Source organism: Dendrobates tinctorius, unplaced genomic scaffold, assembly GCF_039654945.1.
Source record: "Dendrobates tinctorius isolate UK_male_01 unplaced genomic scaffold, ASM3965494v1 ptg000090l, whole genome shotgun sequence".
Lineage (NCBI taxonomy): Eukaryota > Metazoa > Chordata > Amphibia > Anura > Dendrobatidae > Dendrobates > Dendrobates tinctorius.
This window is the reverse complement of record NW_027361758.1, coordinates 6,669,256-6,684,274: the sequence shown is the minus strand read 5'-3', so window position 1 is coordinate 6,684,274 and position 15,019 is coordinate 6,669,256. Positions and strand designations below refer to the sequence as shown.

Genomic DNA, 15,019 nt, shown 5'->3' with positions numbered 1-15,019 from the left:
AACATCCTGGCAAACGCTTCCAGGGGAGAAAACGGCTAGACATCCTTTACCCATTTTACTCAGAACTTGTCAGCAAATGGTCTGAATCCCCTAAGGTGGACCCGCCAGTCTCACGCTTAGCATCCCGCACAGTCCTGTCCATTCACTATGCGGCGTCTCTCAAGGACGCTACGGACAGACAGATTGAGGCTTTAACCAAATCAGACTGAGGCGTCAGGCGCTTCTTTCTGCCCAAATTTTGCCTCCACATGGGTGGCGAAAGCCTTATCGGCCCAGGCCGAGATACTTTGCGAAGGCATTGTGGCGGCAGCTCCCACAGAGTACAGTAGCTAGCAGATTTATCAGACCAAATTGTCCATGTGGGTAAATACCTGTTGAATGCCTCCCTGGATGTGGCTGCTTGCTCAGCAAGAGCAAACAGCAACATTATTGCTATCCGCCGCATCCTTTGGTTAAAGGCGTGGAACGCAGATCCAGCATCTAAAAAATCTTATGGGCTACCGTTCCAGGGCTCCAGGCTCTTTGGGGCCAAGCTGGACAAGATCATTTCGGACGCCATCGGAGGCAAAAGTACTTCTCTGCCCCAATCCAGGCCAAGACGCCCCTTCAACAGAAAGGGCCCCCAGCCTTTTCAGCTTTTTTGACCTTTCTCTTCCTCAGGCGACTCCTCCCAGCAGGACCGTTCTTTCGCACAAGGGGAAAGAAGGAAACCTTCCTTCAAACCTACCTTTCACTGGAGGTCTAAGAGCCGCCCCTCCAAGTCCTCCGGTTCTGGCGGCCACAGATTCTCCTCAAAATGACGTGTCACCCCCACCTGGGATTCTTTCCAGGGTGGGAGGCAGGCTTCTTTTTAAGGAAACTTGGTTGGCAGACCAGTCAGGGTTTATGCCCAATAATTCCACAGCTATAAATCTCCGGTAATTATACTTAAACATGCAGGCGAGGGCGGATAATGTGGGACAGAGGGTAATAGTTTCCCTAGATGCTGCTAAGGCGTTCAACAGTGTGGAGTGGAGGTATTTGTGCGCGGTAATGAGAACCATGGGATTTGGTGATCAGTTTGTGAGTTGGGTGCGTTTGCTATATACATCCCCTAGTGCTAAAATACGGGTTAATGGTTTGCTGTCGGAGAGTTTCTCCCTATATAGGGGAATGAGGCAGGGGTGTCCCCTGTGTTCACACCCCCCCCCCCCCCCCCCCCGTGTTGCGATTGCAGTAGAGCCGTTAGCGGCAAAGACTAGGGGTACTACGGATATCCGGTGATTCCAATATGGCTGCCACGTAGAGAAAGTGGCTTTATACGCGGATGATGTGCTGCTGTTTCTGGCTGACACGAGTGACTCCCTGAGTTCGGCTATGGCAGTTATTGGTAAATTCGGCTCTATTTCTGGACTGACTATCAACTGGGATAAATCCGTGTTGCTTCCTGTGGACTCGGCTGCTCCCCTGGCGCTAGACCCTGGGACCCCTTTGAGGGTGGTTAGGGAGTTTAAATATTTGGGCATTGTGGTCTCGGCTAAATTGGAGGAATATGAACAGATTAATCTTACCCCCCTTATCAATACGTTTCAACAAAAAATTGGAGCATGGAAGAAACTATTCCTGTCTGTGGCAGGTAGAGCAAATTTATTAAAAATGATCCTCATGCCCCAGCTGATATATATACTTCATAATACGCCTGTCTGGTTGGCGCAAAGTAAATTCTACCGGATTGATTCTCTTTTCCGGGACTTGATCTGGAAGGGTAGTAGGGCACGCATTATACTTGAACATCTACAGAGGTCAAAAGAGGAGGGGGGCCTGGCAATCCCAAACCCGTGGGTTTATTGTGTCATCCCAATGTCAGCGTATGGTGGGGTGGGGGGAGCCAACTCAATCTACATCGGCCGGGAAGGTCCTTGAGTTTATAGTGGGCAGAGGTCCGCTGCTGGCTAGTCTAGAGGCTGGTAGGTTCCGGGTGATCCCTAAAAGGCTCCCGACGATCTCTATGGTGGACAAGATTTGGCAAAGAGTTAGACAATGGAGGGGCTTTACGGAGTTCACTCGCTTTTCGTCGGTTTGGTTTGATCCAAGATTGGGGGAGTTAATACGTCTGAGGGGATTTGCTCAATGGCGAAGGGTCGGGATATGGTTTGTGTCACAGCTGTTTTTTGACGGCATGCTTAAGACTTTTGACGAGATCAGGAGGGAGTTCCCTCTTAGTCAATTTCTCCTTTCAATATCTGCAGCTGTGGCATGCAGTCGATCGACAGCTTAAAACATCAAGAATAGTGGTGCAATCAGATGTGATGGTGAATCTTATAGGGTCACTGAGGGGCACTAGGGGTTTCATCTCCCTCGTATATAGGGTTTTTTTGGATTCATGCCTAGTAAGGCACCCGGCTAAGTCCAGAGAAAAATGGGAGGAGGATGTAGGACCAATCTCGGATTCTCGGTGGGAGAGCGTGTTAAAATTCATCCCCAAGGTCTCTGAGTGAAGCCAGGAGAGTCTCACAACTCTACCTAATACATAGGGTTTACAGGACCCCGGTCTGGATGAAGAGGGCAGGCCTGAGGGGAGATTCTTGCTGCCCGCGTTGCTCTGAGGATAGGGCAGATCTCCTACATATGATGTGGTCCTGCCCTACAGAACTTTTGGGTACAAACACTTAATTTGACTCGGGAGGTAATGGGAGTGGATATTATAAGGAACCCGCTGACGTGTGTATTGTGATGCATGGAGGATATTGCAGTTGATTAGTGGGGGAAGCTGACCATAGCCAGAATCCTATATGCTGCCAGAAAGCTCATTGCGGCCCACTGGTTAGGTGACAAACCGCCAGTTAGACAGGAACTGATTAATAAGGTTAACTTTTATTTTGATGGAACAGAACATATATGCGAAAAGAGGTCAACACATGCAGTTTGAGAATATGTGGGGTGGCTGGATGGAGCGCCCAGGCTTGGATTCAGAGGCTCTTATGAGAGAATGCGTCTACCTATGCACCCTTGACCCTCTGTGTTGGTACTTTAAACAAGGGTCTTAAGTGGCTGTCTCGAAAAAATTCAAAATTTGACATGGTGTGTGATACGTGCAATGATTTAAAGGGATGGGGGGAGGGTAGGGGATTTGGGATGTAAGTACAGTTATAGCGCCTGTCAGGTTGAACATGGTTTATATTATATGCTAAAGTTAAATGTATTGTCAAAGTTTCATGCTGACCACTTTTAAATTAAAATCATCTGATTTAAAAAAAAAAAAAAAAAAAAAAAAACTTGGTTGGCAGCAGTCGACGACGCCTGGGTCAGGGAGATAGTCACATCAGGCTACAAGATAGAAGTTTCTTCCACCAAAACGGCCCTTTCATGCCCCAGGGCTTATCCAGGCTGTCTCTGCCCTCCTAAGCTCAAGAGTAATCGTACTCGTTCCTTGGCACAAACGGTTTTCCGGGTTCTACTCAAACCTGTTCATAGTCCCGAAAAAGGATGGTTCCCGTCGCCCGATCTTGAACCTCAAGTTGAATCGCCACTTTCGAATGGAGTCCTTGCGCTCGGTGATCGCCTCCATGGAGCCAGAGGAATATGTTTGCTCTCTGGATTTTCAGGATGCTTATCTGCGTGTTCCATACAGGTTTGCCATACAGGAGTACCATTACCAGGTCACGGCTCTCCCATTCGGACTTCCGTCCGCCCCCAGGGTCTTCACGAAGATCATGGTGGCGGTCATGGCCATCCTTCGTTCAAAAGGGATTCTTATAATTCCTTTATCTCGATGACCACCTGCTCAAGGGCCCGTCTCGCCGAGACTGCGATCATAGCCTCCAGATCACTCTGGACACGCTGCGCCGTCTAGGCTGGATAATCAACAAAGAGAATTTGACCCTGATCCCAACTCGGCGTCTCATATTCCTGGGCATGGAATTTGACACCATCCAAGCTAGTCTTCCTTACAAAGAAGTTCTTGTCCCTCCAGCAGGGGATCAAAGCCCTAAAGCGCCCAGGCCCTCTTCCCTTTCGGCTCTGCATGAGAATCCTGGGAAAGATGATTTCCTCCATGGAAGCAGTGCCGTATGCCCAGTTTCACAACCGCCCTCTTCTGCTGGCCCTCCGGTCTACCTGGGACAAGACAATGATCTCCCTGGACCGACCGGTGCTTCTGCCTCTCAAGGTGAGGCAATCCCTAACCTGGTGGACGCTTTCCACCTCCTTCCTATGCGGAGATCCTTTCATCCTATTCGGTGGCAAGTCATCACCACCGATGCCAGTCTCCTGGGTTGGGATCATGCTGGAGGTGGCAAAGATTCTGCGCCATATCTGCCGTCCACATTCCAGGGGTGGACAACTGGGAAGCCGATTTCCTGAGCCGTCAGGGGGCTCGTGTCAGGTGAGTGGTCTCTCAACCCTGCAGTCTTCCACCAAATTTGCCTGAGGTGGGGCGTTCCGGATGTTGACCTCATGGCGTCTCAAACCACAAGGTTCCCCAGTACGTAGCCAGGTCTCGGGATCCGATGGCCGTCGGTTGCGATGCACTTGTGATCACGTGGTCCCAGTTTCGCATGCCTTATCTGTTCCCACCTCTTCCCCTGATTCCAAGAATTGTGAAAAAGATAAAGGCAGAAGGGGTCCCCATTCTGTTAGTAGCTCCTGAATGGCCACGGAGGGCCTGGTATGCGGAGCTAGTGAATATGCTCTTGGACGTTCCCTGGAAACTTCTGGACCGTCCAGACCTTTTATCGCTAGGGCCCCTCTTCCACCCGAATTCTCGGTCTGAGTTTAATGGCATGGCCGTTGAGGCTGCGGTCCTGAGGGACGCAGGTTTTTCTCACAAGGTCATCCAGACCATGATTAAGGCAAGAAAGCCAGCGTCATCACGCATCTATCACAGATATTGGAAAGCCTTCTTTCGGTGGTGTGAGGTCAACAGTCTGTTTCCTATGACTTTTTCTCTTCCCTCCGTTCTTGGATTTCTACAGATGGGTCTCGATTCGGGCCTTTCCCACAGTACCTTAAAGGGTCATGTGTCCGCTCTGGCTATCCTCTTCCAAAGGGATCTGTCTTCTCTTCCCCAGGTGAAGACTTTTCAGGGTTTCGCTCACATAACGCCTCCTTACCAGTCTCCGGTCGATCCATGGGATCTAAATCTTGTTTTGAGCGTTTTTCAGTGTGCGCCCTTTGAGCCGATTCAGGATATTTATTTTTCCCTCCTTTCGTGGAAGGTGGCCTTCCTGGTCTCCATCTCTATTAGGAGGGTCTCAGAGTTGGCAGCATTGTCTTGCCGTTCTCCTTTCCTAGTTTTGCACCAGGATAAGGTAGTTCTCAGACCGGGTCCTGCCTTTCTGCCAAAGGTAGTCTCTGCCTTTCACATCAACAAGGACATCGTCCTCCCCTCTGTGTCCCTCTCCAGCTCCTCCCTTGGAGAGATCCTTCCACAAGTTGGACTTGGTAAGGGCAGTTCGAGTCTGCCTTGCTAGGACTGCTTCCTTCCATCAGTCCGATTCCCTGTTTGTCGTCTCTGAAGGTTGTCGTAAAGGGTTTCCAGCCTCCAAATCCACCATTGCTCGTTGGATTCGTTCAGCGGTTCTGGAGGTATACCGCGTTTAGGACAAACAACCTCCTCCTGGGGTGAAGGCTCACTCTACCCGAGCTGTGGGAGCTTCCTGGGCCGTTCGTCACCAGGTTTCACCTGGTCGTCTCCATACTTTCGTGAGATTTTACAAGGTAGATACAGTGCCTACAAGTAGTATTCAACCCCCTGCAGATTTAGCAGGCTTACACATTCGGAATTAACTTGGCATTGTGACATTTGGACTGTAGATCAGCCTGGAAGTGTGAAATGCACTGCAGCAAAAAAGAATGTTATTTCTTTGTTTAATTTTTTTTTAAATTGTGAAAAGTTTATTCAGAGGGTCATTTATTATTCAACCCCTCAAACCACCAGAATTCTGTTTGGTTCCCCTAAAGTATTAAGAAGTATTTCAGGCACAAAGAACAATGAGCGTCACATGTTTGGATTAATTATCTTTTTCCAGCCTTTTCTGACTATTTAAGACCCTCCCCAAACTTGTGAACAGCACTCATACATGGTCAACATGGGAAAGACAAAGGAGCATTCCAAGGCCATCAGAGACAAGATCGTGGAGGGTCACAAGGCTGGCAAGGGGTACAAAACCCTTTCCAAGGAGTTGGGCCTACCTGTCTCCACTGTTGGGAGCATCATCCGGAAGTGGAAGGCTTAATCATAGAATCGTAGAGTTGGAAGGGACCTCCTGGGCCATCTGGTCCAACCCCCTGCTCAAAGCAGGATTCGCTAAATCATCCCAGTCAGATGTCTGTCCAGCCTCTGTTTGAAGACTTCCATTGAAGGAGAACTCACCACTTCTCGTGGCAGCCTGTTCCACTCATTGATCACTCTAACTGTCAAAAAGTTTTTTCTAATATCTAATCTGTGTCTCTTCCCATTCAGTTTCATCCCATTGCTTCTAGTCTTTCCTTGTGCAAATGAGAATAAAGTTGATCCTTCTACAATGTGACAGCCCTTTAGATATTTGTAGACAGCTATTAAGTCTCCTCTCAGTCTTCTCTTTTGCAAACTAAACATTCCCAAATCCTGCAACCTTTCCTCATAAGACAGGGTTTGCAGACCGGTCACCATTCTGGTCGCTCTTTTCTGAACTTGCTCCAGTTTGTTGATGTCTTTTTTAAAATGTGGTGCCCAAAACTGGACACAATATTCCAGATGAGGTCTGACCAAAGAGGAGTAGAGGGAAATAATGACTTCACGTGATCTAGACTGTATGCTTCTGTTAATACATCCTAGAATTGCATTTGCCTTTTTTGCTGCTGCATCACACTGTTGACTCATATTCAGTCTGTGATCTATTAGTATACCCAAGTCTTTTTCACATGTGCTGTCACTTAGCCCTATTCCTCCCATTCTATATATGCTTTTTTCATTTTTATTGCCCAGATGTAGTACTTTGCATTTCTCCCTGTTAAAAACCATTCTGTTAGTTGCTGCCCACTTCTCCAGTTTATTTAAATCTTTTTGAATCCTCTCTCTCTCTTCTCTAGTATTAGCTATCCCTCCTAGCTTTGTGTCATCAGCAAATTTAATCAGTTTACCCTCAATTCCTTCATCTAAATCGTTGATAAAGATGTTGAACAATACAGGGCCCAGGACAGAGCCCTGTGGTACCCCACTTGAGACATTCTTCCAACTGGATGTACAGCCATTTACGACCACTCTTTGGGTCCGATCACTAAGCCAGTTATGAATCCACCTAACAGTTGCCTTGTCCATTCCATACTTAGTCATTTTTTCAATAAGGATTGTATGAGAGACTTTGTCAAATGCTTTGCTGAAGTCAAGATATACTATATCTACAGCATTTCCTTGATCCACCCAATCAGTGATACCGTCATAGAAGGAAATTAAGTTAGTCTGACATGACTTATTAGTTAGAAACCCATGCTGACTGTTTAATCACTTCATTCTTATCCAGGTATTGACATACATGTTGTTTAATAATTTGTTCAAAGATCTTTCCTGGTATAGAAGTCAGACTCACCGGCCTATAGTTGCCTGGGTCCACCTTCTTCCCCTTTTTGAAGATAGGAACAACATTTGCTCTTCTCCAGTCTTCTGGCACTTCTCCTGTTCTCCAAGAATTTTCAAAGATTATGGAGAGGGGTTCAAAAATTTCTTCTGCTATCTCCTTCAGTACTCTGGGGTGTAATTCATCTGGACCTGGAGACTTGAATTCATTTAGGTTAGCTAAGTGTTTCCTCACTATCTTTCTGTTTATAGATATCCTGGATTCTTCTATTCCCTTAATAGGACAGTGAATAACAGTTGATGTTACATTTCCTTTCTGAGAGAAAACAGATGCAAAATAGGAATTTAAAAGTTCAGCCTTCTCAACATCCTGTCTTACCATTTCATCATTTTCATCCTGTAAAAATCCTATAGCATCTTTGACTTTTCTTTTACTTTTGACATATCCCCAAAATCCTTTATTATTGCTTTTGACATCTCTTGCAAGCCTCAGTTCATTTTCAGCTTTAGCTAATCTGATTTGTGCCCTGCAGGTTCTGCAGACAGCATTATATTCTTCTTTAGATATGCCTCCCTCTTTCCATTTTATAAACATTTTTTTCTTCCTTTTTAGCATGTGCTTAAGTTCTGTGTTCATCCATCCTGGTTTCCTTAAATGCTTCCTATTCTTCCCTCTTTTCGGAATTGTTAACAACTGTGCTTTGAGAATTTCATTTTTCAAGATTTCCCATCCTTCCTGGACATTTGTCTTTTTAAGGATATCCAGCCATTGGATCCCTCCAATTCTCTTTCTGAATCCCTTAAAATCTGCCTTTCTGAAATCTAACCTTGACGTCTGAGTCTTCACAGGTCTTCCACCTCTAGTAATCCAAAATTCTAAAATAGCATGGTCGCTACCTCCTAGGGTCCCAGCCACTTTTACCTCCTCAACCATTTCCTCCCTGTTTATAAGGATTAGATCCAAGGTAGCAGTTCCCCTTGTTTTCTCCCTTACCTTTTGGAAGATAAAGTTGTCAGCAAGAGAGGATAAGAATTTCCTTGACCTGTTAGTTTTGCCTGAGAGAGATTCCCAACAAATGTCTGGATAGTTGAAATCTCCCATGACAACTATGTCATATATTTTTTGGAGAACTTGGCCATCTGATGCATAAAGAGTTCATCTATATATTCGGCTTGCACAGGCGGCCTGTAGTAAATGCCTACAATGGTGTCCTTTCCATTGTTCTGTCCTTGTATTCTTACCCAAACAGTTTCCACAGAACTCCCAGTCTCTGAAGCTTCAATCTCTGTGCAGATATACGCATTTCGAACATACAATGCGACACCCCCTCCTCGTTTATCAAGTCTGTTTCTTGCAAATAAGTTGTATCCTTCTAGTCTTGTATTCCAATCATGTGTATTGTCCCACCAAGTTTCAGTGATTCCAATTACATCATATTTCTGTTCCTGTGTTAGTAGTTCCAATTCTACTTGTTTGTTGCCCATGCTTTGTGCATTAGTATAGAAACATTTTAGTTTGTGATTGGTTTCTCTTTCTCCAATATTTTTATTAATTAGATTCTTTCGTCTTTGTTCTTCCTTTCCACTTCTAATAGCAGAGTTCTCAATAGCATTTGTCAGGTGTATGGCTTTTTCTGGTCTTTTGCTTCCCTTCCCATGTTGTTCTAGTTTAAAGCTCTCCTTACAAGTGTAGCAAGGCGACTTCCAAATACATGCTTTCCAGTCTTATTAAGGTGCACCCCATCTCTAGCAAGTAGTCCATCGTATAAGTAGTTCACTCCGTGATCCAGAAATCCAAATCCTTGCTGACGGCACCATCGACGTAGCCAGTTGTTCACCTGCAGAATCTTATTCCACCTCCTTGTTCCATGGCCATCCACTGGGAGGATGGAAGAGAAGACCACCTGCGCTCCCAGTTCTTTCACTTTCTTGCCTAAGTCTTCAAAGTCTCTGCAGATGATTTCCAGGTCGTTTCTTGCGGTGTCATTTGTCCCCACATGTAGTAGCAGGAATGGGTAGTCATCTGTAGGTCTGAAGAGTCCTGATATCCTGTCAGACACATCTTTAATTTTTGCACCTGGAAGACAGCACATTTCTCTTGTAGTTATATCCGGTCTGCAGATAGCGGCCTCTGTTCCTCTCAGCAGGGAATCCCCCATGACCACCACTCTCCGTTTCTTCTTCACAACATTTTTCTTTCTCCATCCAGGAGGACTCTGAAGGCGTACAAGGTTGCTGTTTGTTGGCAAAGTCTTATCCTGATGTATTTCTTCATCGTTTTCCTGCGTGAGAGCCTGGTACTGGTTTCTGAGCAGTATGGGTGCTGACTGCCTCCTGATCCTCCTGCTTCTCTGGGTCACATGTCTCCATTCCTCTGTTTCTTCAGGTGTACTTCGAATTTCTTCTCTTTCTGTAACATGAAGAGATAATTCTGCTCTGTCCAAGAACTCTTCACCTTCCTTAATGATCTTCAACGTAGCTAACCTCTCTTCGAGATTTTGCAACTTTTCCTCCAACAGGGACACAAGCTTGCATTTGTGGCATGTGAAGTTTGGCTTTTCCACTGGTAAATCTGTGAACATGTAGCAAGAAATGCAGCTCACCAAATGGCTCCTGGCCTCTTCCATCTTGAGATTTCTTAAAAACGATGAAAGATATGCAAATGATCTCCTCAAGACTCTTCCCCTGGTTTTCCGATTTCCTCTTTTCAGCTGCAACCGCCAAAACCCAGTGATCGTTGAGCTCGCGGAGACTCTTCACTTATCCCAGAAGGCACTGGGAATATGCAAATGATCTCCTCAAGACTCTTCCCCTGGTTTTCCGATTTCCTCTTTTCAGCTGCAACCGCCAAAACCCAGTGATCGTTGAGCTCGCGGAGACTCTTCACTTATCCCAGAAGGCACTGGGAATATGCAAATGATCTCCTCAAGACTCTTCCCCTGGTTTTCCGATTTCCTCTTTTCAGCTGCAACCGCCAAAACCCAGTGATAGTTGAGCTCGCGGAGACTCTTCACTTATCCCAGAAGGCACTGGGAATATGCAAATGATCTCCTCAAGACTCTTCCCCTGGTCCCTACTGTTAGCCTTCCACGGCATGGACAGCCTTTGAAAGTTTCCTCCCGTGCCGAGGCCAGGCTTGTCCGAAGAGTCAAGGCTAACCCAAGGACAACAAGGAAGGAGCTCCGGGAAGATCTCATGGCAGTGGGGACATTGGTTTCAGTCAATACCATAAGTAACGTACTCCACCGCAATGGTCTCCGTTCCAGACGAGCCCGTAAGGTACCTTTACTTTCAAAGCGTCATGTCAAGGCTCGTCTACAGTTTGCTCATGATCACTTGGAGGACTCTGAGACAGACTGGTTCAAGGTTCTCTGGTCTGATGAGACCAAGATCGAGATCTTTGGTGCCAACCACACACGTGACGTTTGGAGACTGGATGGCACTGCATACGACCCCAAGAATACCATCCCTACAGTCAAGCATGGTGGTGGCAGCATCATGCTGTGGGGCTGTTTCTCAGCCAAGGGGCCTGGCCATCTGGTCCGCATCCATGTGAAGATGGATAGCACGGCCTACCTGGAGATTTTGGCCAAGAACCTCCCGCTCCTCCATCAAGGATCTTAAGATGGGTCGTCATTTCATCTTTCAACAAGACAACGACCCAAAGCACACAGCCAAGAAAACCAAGGCCTGGTTCAAGAGGCAAAAAATCAAGGTGTTGGAGTGGCCTAGTCAGTCTCCTGACCTTAACCCAATTGAAAACTTGTGGAAGGAGCTCAAGATTAAAGTCCACATGAGACACTCAAAGAACCTAGATAACTTGGAGAAGATCTGCATGGAGGAGTGGGCCAAGATAACTCCAGAGACCTGTGCCGGCCTGATCAGGTCTTATAAAAGACGATTATTAGCTGTAATTGCAAACAAGGGTTATTCCACAAAATATTAAACCTAGGGGTTGAAGAATAATTGACCCACACTTGTATGTTTAAAATTTATTTAAAATTTAACTGAGCAACATAACTTTTTGGTTTGTAAGATTTATGCATCTGTTAATAAATCCTGCTGTTGTGTGAAGTTTGAAGGCTCTAACTTTACATCTTATCAAACCTGCTAAATCTGCAGGGGGTTGAATACTACTTGTAGGCACTGTACTCACGCCTCTGCTGTCGCAGGCTTGGGTAGGAAGATACTGCAGGCGGCAGTCTCCCCACCGGCCGACCTATGTACCCCTCTCTCAGCATTTATTTCCCACCCTTGGGACTGCTTTGGGATATCCCATGGTAACCTGTGTCCCCCAATGAAGCGAGAGATTTTTGGTACTTACTGTAAAATCTATTTTTGGAGCCTTCATTGGGGGACACGGCACCCTCCCTTAATGTTGTACCGTGTTGGCCAATTTGCCGTTGTTTTTGTTTCGCTTGCTCCTACTGCTTTAGCACCAACTGGATTGCTTTGTGCCTGTCGGTAGGTGTATACTGCCGATGAGGAGCTATTTTTTTCTTATTTGCATAGTGTCCGCCTCCTAGCGACAGCAGCATACACCCATGGTAACCTGTGTCCCCCAATGAAGGCTCCAAGAAAGGGATTTTATGGTAAGTACCCAAAATCCCTCTTTTTCGTGCATTGTTTCTCAGCCTCTTACTGGCAGCAGCATACACCATGGTTCATGTGTCCCCCAATGAAGGCTCTGAGAAACAAATTTTACGGTAAGCAACCAAAAATCCTGTTTCCTGCTTTTTTGACATATACAAATTCAAATCAGATTGACAAAAACTGATCGAGTTCTTTTCTGAAAGTAGATATCTGATGTGTACTTTATACATGCAGGCACCTTCATGCAATTTTGCAAACAGAAAATTAAATGCACCACAGTTCCTCTATTAAAATAAAAGTTTAACATGTGGAGGAGAGTTCATTCATACGCCTTGGGCCTATGTCTACATTTATCTGACTCGTATATAAGCCCAGATTTTCGGCACATTTTTTTATGTGCTGAAAATCTCCCCCTCGGCTTATACATGAGTCAGACATCAATACTCCCTGCCGTGGCTGGAACTCCATCACCGCATCTCCATTGTTCGGTCGCCGGCAGCTGCTTCCTGTGCAGAGCGGTCACGTGGTACCGCTCATTAAGGTAATATGCATGCGTCTCCACACCCATGGGTGTGGAGCACATATTCATTACCTTAATGAGCGGTACCACGTGACCGCTCTGCACAGGAAGAAGCTGCCGTGCCAGGCCAACATAGAGATGCTGGGAGGATTTGCAGCAAGCATAGAAAAAATTCAAAAAAACTCACACAACAAGATATGGCCTTACCAGAACCCTGTCTGATGACAAATGCACATATAGCAGGATGCAGCTGGCCTCCACTAATAGAGGCAAGGGGCAGCTCAGGTGCAAACTACTGATGAAAACAACCACCCCACACCTAACAAACCATGGTGAGGTTGGCTGCCTAGTAGGAAAAATGCACATAGATAAGGCTTGCATAGGACGTCAGTCACACATGTGTGATGCAAAGTGTCTGGTTTGCAACCTATTAACCCCTTCACGACCAATGACGCCACATAGGCGTCATGAAACCTGGTTCAAATCTGACCAGTGACGCCTATGTGGCGTCATGACTTCAAAGCCCCCCTGCGGGTCGGGTGACCGGGGTCACTGAAAGGTCACCCGACCCGCAGATATAGGGGGCTTTGTAATTCACCACAGTGGGCGTGGCTTCGCCCCCACGTGGCTACGATCGCTCTGATTGGCTGTTAAAAGTGAAACAGCCATTCAGAGCGATAGTAATATTTCATCAATGAAAATTGATGAAATATTACAATCCAGCCATGTCCGATGCTGCTGTAGCATCGGACATGGCTGGAGACACCGATTCCACCCCCCCCACCGGCGATCGCCCCCCCGCAACTGAATGACAGCGGCGATCTGCCGCCGCTGTCATCTGCCCCCCTCCCATTCCCTCTGCTCCCCGCCAGCCTCCGATCCCCCCCTCACCCCCCCCGGTACCTCCTGTGTCCCCCCGTCCCTCCCGGTGTCCCTCGGGTCCGGATGATGGGCGCCGCCATTTTTGAAAATGGCGGGCGCATGCGCAGTGCGCCCGCCCGAATCTGCCGGCTGCAGATTCCATTCTTTCATTTTGATCACTCGCAGTGATCAAAATGAAATAAAAAGTAAATGAACCCCCCGATTATCACCCCCATAGGTAGGCAGTACTAATAAAATAAAGAAAATATTTTTTTTTTTTTTTTTTTTCCATTAGGGTTAGGGTTGAAAAGAGGGTTAGGGTTGAAAAGAGGGTTAGGGTTGAAAAGAGGGTTAGGGTTAGGGTTGAAAAGAGGGTTAGGGTTGAAAAGAGGGTTAGGGTTGAAAAGAGGGTTAGGGTTGAAAAGAGGGTTAGGGTTGGAAAGAGGGTTAGGGTTGGAAAGAGGGTTAGGGTTGGAAAGAGGGTTAGGGTTGGAAAGAGGGTTAGGGTTGGAAAGAGGGTTAGGGTTGGAAAGAGGGTTAGGGTTGGAAAGAGGGTTAGGGTTGGAAAGAGGGTTAGGGTTGGAAAGAGGGTTAGGGTTGGAAAGAGGGTTAGGGTTGGAAAGAGGGTTAGGGTTGGAAAGAGGGTTAGGGTTGGAAAGAGGGTTAGGGTTGGAAAGAGGGTTAGGGTTGGAAAGAGGGTTAGGGTTGGAAAGAGGGTTAGGGTTGGAAAGAGGGTTAGGGTTGGAAAGAGGGTTAGGGTTGGAAAGAGGGTTAGGGTTGGAAAGAGGGTTAGGGTTGGAAAGAGGGTTAGGGTTGGAATGAGGGTTAGGGTTGGAATGAGGGTTAGGGTTGGAATGAGGGTTAGGGTTGGAATGAGGGTTAGGGTTGGAATGAGGGTTAGGGTTGGAATGAGGGTTAGGGTTGGAAAGAGGGTTAGGGTTGGAAAGAGGGTTAGGGTTGGAAAGAGGGTTAGGGTTGGAAAGAGGGTTAGGGTTGGAAAGAGGGTTAGGGTTGGAAAGAGGGTTAGGGTTGGAAAGAGGGTTAGGGTTGGAAAGAGGGTTAGGGTTGGAAAGAGGGTTAGGGTTGGAAAGAGGGTTAGGGTTGGAAAGAGGGTTAGGGTTGGAAAGAGGGTTAGGGTTGGAATTAGGGTTAGGGTTGGAATTAGGGTTAGGGTTGGAATTAGGGTTAGGGTTGGAATTAGGGTTGGGATTAGGGTTTGGGGTCTGTTGGGGTTAGGGCTGTGGTTAGGGGTGTGTTGGGGTTAGGGCTGGAGTTAGAATTGAGGGGTTTCCACTGTTTAGGCACATCAGGGGGTAACCAAACGCGACATGGTGCAACCATTAATTCCAGCCAATTTTGCGTTCAAAAAGTTAAACGGTGCTTCCTCCCTTCCAAGCCCCGACGTGTGCCCAAACAGTGGTTTACCCCAACATATGGGGTATCAGCGTACTCAGGAAAAATTGCACAACAACTTTGGGGGTCTAATTTCTCCTGGTACCCTTGGGAAAATA

General features: G+C 46.8%; 1 protein-coding gene across 3 annotated transcripts in view; it reads left to right on the top strand.

The window, feature by feature from the left end:
- LOC141098345 (zinc finger CCHC domain-containing protein 8-like) overlaps window positions 1–15,019 on the top strand; it is a 211,407-nt gene that overhangs the window by 72,444 nt on the left and 123,944 nt on the right. The window lies entirely within an intron of this gene.